Raw genomic sequence first — 4,402 nt, 5'->3', positions numbered from 1 at the left:
CGAGGGAGAGCTGGATGATTGAGGTGACCATGGTTGTGCCGATCCTCCCAGTGCCAGGGACCAGTGCCACGGAGACATCTCCAGTGAGGTAATAAACGGAGGCTTTCCCCTAAAGGCCGATCTTGAGATTGTCCTGAAAGTAGTGGTTTCAGTGCCGCTAGGCGGCACAGGTGGTGCCGCTTCAGGTGCCTTAGAGGGGCTCGGTACCGGCAGAGTCATCAAGTCTTTAGCAGAAGCATATGCCTCTGGGGTTGATGGTACTGCAAAGTCATCCATTCAGTACCGGGCAAGGGGTAGCACCTCATCTCTGGGCATTTGTGGCACCGGTGGTAATGCCGGAGGCTGCCATGGTGCCAGTGAGGGAGATCAGCCCTGCACAGGTCTCTCTCTATCCCTATCTGCCCATTTGTCCATTCTTGGTGCCAGGGAACTGGTCTTCTCCCGATGTCCTATGTACCTCTTCTTTGGCACCGGTGAGGAAGAATGGTGCTGTGAGCTCTTAGAGGCGGGCGGTGTGCTCTGCACAGATACAGATGTACTTGGTGCCAAGTCAGATCTCAACTCTGAGGCGGGCCTCAGTGCTGCCTCCATCAGGAGGACTTTTAGTCTTGCTGCCTGATCCGTTGGCATCTGTGGTTTAAAATCATGGCAGGTCTGGAAGCAATCTTTCCTGTGCCTGACACCCAAACACTTAAGACAACTCAAGTGCAAGTCACTGGTTGGCAAAGGCTTTGCACAGGAAGAGCACTGCTTAAACCACGGTGACTGAGGCATGTCACAGTACTTGGAGAGACAGACTCATTCTCCAGACACAGAGAGAAGTCCTAGCTACTACTCTAAACTATCTATACTTAACACACTACACTAACTAACAAAACTATTCACAGAATTTTCAATTAGGAAACCACTAACACACTTTGCCCAGGCAAAAGGGTCGGGGGGGACTCCAACAGCCACAATGGGTTGCAAGAAGGAACTGAGGAGTAGAGGCTTGGTGGTGCCCCTTATACCGGTGCTATAAGCATGTGACATCAAGGGATGCCAGAGCCAAGCCTATGGATATCACTAGGAGAAAAATCTCCGATAGCTGTGCTCAGGGTGCTCACATATCCAAGTTGGAATAGATGTGTGCAACACATCTCGAAGAAGCCATTCTTCTGCTCTACTCTGTGCTGATTAGGCCTCAACTGGAGTATTGTGGCCACTTCTGGGAGCCACATTTCAGGAAAGATTTGGACAAATTCGAGAGAGTCCAGAGAAGAACAACAGAAATGATTAAAGGTCTAGAAAACATGACCTATGAGAGACTGAAAAAACTGGGTTTGTTTAGTCTGGAGAAGAAAAAACTGAGGGGAGACATGATAAGTTTTCAATTAAATAAAAAGGTTGTTACAAGCAGAAGGGAGAAAACATGTTCTCATTAACTTCTGAGGATACGACAAGAAGCAATAGGCTTAAATTGCAGCCAGGGCGATTTAGGTTGCTCATTAGGAAAAACTTCCTAACTGTCAGGGTAGTTAAGCACTAGAATTTAAATTGCCTAGGGAGGCTGTGGAATCTGTCATTTGAGATTTTTAAGAGCAGATTAGACAAACACCTGTCAGGGATGGTTGAGATAATGCTTAGTCCTGCCTTGAGTGAAGGAGACTGGATTAGAAGACCTCTTGAGGTCCCTTCCAGTTCTACAATTCCAATACAGCCCAAACTTGTGTGTGTATTTGTAAAGGCATGGGTATATTCTCCATTCTCAATTTAAAGACTTAAAGGGCTGATTCTCCATCACATCTCTAGGTCAACTGCTCATTCCCTCATATTTCTAGTCTGAATTTGTCAAGCTTCATTTTCCAGCCACTGGATCGTCTTACCCTTTGTTGGCTAGTTATTAAATAAGACCAGACTGCACACCTAGCCATAGCAGATTTTTCAAGCTAGAATTTTGTACCACTTTTTTTGTTGTGATTGATTTCATAATGCATATGAAAAATGAATTAATAGATTAAACTATAATTTAGTCTACAGTAAACTATAAACAGTCTGTCTTATTTCATTGGGGTTCAGTTCCCATTATGGTATAAACTGTGTTCCATCTCAGCTAGAACCACCTCTAGACAGTCTCCTTTTTGTCTGTAGCAACCTTGTCTTTCTACCCAATATGTGAGGAAACAATTTTTCTGATTGGAAACTGCAAAGGTTAACAATTATGTCTGATTTATTGAAAGGAATTGCATTTGACAGAATGGACTCTGCAGGCTGAGGGGGACTTGTGCAGAGGTACCTGGAGGCTTTTCTTTGAGAAAAATCTATACATGATAGTAATTCAGAAATCACTGTCTAATGAAGATAACAACATACCGGGACACAATTAAATGTCAATGCAAAGTGGAGTCCTTAACTAATCACAAACATTATCCATTGCAATTATACAAGATGTAAATTACAATTAAGGGAATTGATTAAGAATCCAGGGAGAAAATGTTCTTGTCATTTTCCAATGTGAGGGGTGAGAGTAGGGTGTGTCATTTCAGTTACAAACACACTGGTGACGTGGTTCATATGCAAGTGTGCCACAGGAAGAGAATTCTAAGACAAAGACTTACCATCCTTTTTAAGGAGATCAGTGCTTCATTTCATGTACCATTTATACAAATTTGGACCAGCAAAAGAATCCTGGGTAGCCATTTTAAGAACTGTAATCCGTTGCGTTGTACGTAAGAGAGCAGTATGACTGCTCAGAGCTCCAGTATGAAACTGCAGAAAAACCTGAGTGTCTCTGGATTAAATTTAGAAGTATGAACAACAAGGGTAATGTCGTGGTGGGAGTCTGCTACAGACCACCGGACCAGGGGGATGAGGTGGACGAGGCTTTCTTCCAGCAACTAACAGAAGTTGCTAGATCACAGGCCCTGGTTCTCATGGGTGACTTTAATCACCCCGATATCTGCTGGGAGAGCAATACAGCGGTGCACAGACAATCTAGGAAGTTTCTGGAAAGTGTAGGGGACAATTTCCTGGTGCAAGTGCTGGAGGAACCAACTAGGGGAAAAGCTCTTCTTGACCTGCTGCTCACAAACAGGGAAGAAATAGTAGAGGAAGCAATAGTGGATGGGAACCTGGGGGGCAGTGACCATGAGATGGTCGAGTTCAGGATCCTGACACAAGGAAAAAGGGAAAGCAGTAGAACAGAGACCCTGGACTTCAGAAAAGCAGACTTTGACTCCCTCAGGGAACTGATGGCCAAGGTCCCCTGGGAGAATAACATGACGGGGAAAGGAGTCGAGGAAAGCTGGCTGTATTTCAAAGAAACCTTATTGAGGTTGCAGGAACAAACCATCCCGATGTGTAGGAAGAGAAGTAAATATGGCAGGCGACCAGCTTGGCTTAACAGTGAAATCCTTGCTCGTCTTAAACACAAAAGAACAGCTTACATGAAGTGGAAGATTGGACAAATAACCAGGGAGGAGTATAAAAGTATTGTTCAGGCATGCAGGTGTGAAATCAGGAAGGCCAAATCACACTTGGAGTTGCAGCTAGCCGGAGATGTTAGGAGTAACAAGAAGGGTTTCTTTAGGTATGTTAGCAACAGGAAGAAAATCAAGGAAAGTGTGGGCCCCTTGCTGAATGAGGGAGGGAACCTAGTGACAGAGGATGTGGAGAAAGCTAGTGTACTCAATGCTTTTTTTGCCTCTGTCTTCACAGACAAGGTCAGCTCCCAGACAGCTGCACTCTGCAGCACGGTATGGGGAGGAGGTGACCAGCTCTCTGTGGAGAAAGAAGTAGTTCGGGGCTATTTAGGAAAGCTGGACGAGCAAAAGTCCATGGGGCCGGATGCGCTGCATCCGAGGGTGCTAAAGGAGTTGGCCGATGAGATTGCAGAGCCATTGGCCATTATCTTTGAAAAATCATGGCGATCGGGGGAGGTCCCGGATGACTGGAAAAAAGCTAATGTAGTGCCCATCTTTAAAAAAGGGAAGAAGGAAGATCCAGGGAACTACAGGCCAGTCAGTCTCACCTCAGTCCCTGGAAAAATCATGGAACAGGTCCTCAAGGAATCAATCCTGAACCACTTAAAGGAGGGGAAAGTGATCAGGAACAGTCAGCATGGATTCACCAAGGGCAAGTCATGCCTGACTAACCTAATTGCCTTCTATGACGAGATAACCGGCTCTGTGGATGAGGGGAAAGCAGTGGATGTACTATTTCTGGATTTTAGCAAAGCTTTTGATACAGTCTCCCACAGTATTCTTGCCAGCAAGTTAAAGAAGTCTGGGCTGGATGAATGGACGGTAAGGTGGATAGAAAACTGGCTAGATGGTCGGGCTCAACGGGTAGTGATCAATGGTTCCATGTCTAGATGGCAGCCGGTATCAGGTGGAGTGCCCCAAGGGTCGGTGCTGGGGCCGGT

Source organism: Mauremys mutica, unplaced genomic scaffold (genome assembly GCF_020497125.1).
Source record: "Mauremys mutica isolate MM-2020 ecotype Southern unplaced genomic scaffold, ASM2049712v1 Super-Scaffold_100434, whole genome shotgun sequence".
Classification (NCBI taxonomy): domain Eukaryota; kingdom Metazoa; phylum Chordata; order Testudines; family Geoemydidae; genus Mauremys; species Mauremys mutica.
The sequence above is the reverse complement of the archived record's forward strand: the minus strand, read 5'-3'. Positions refer to the sequence as shown.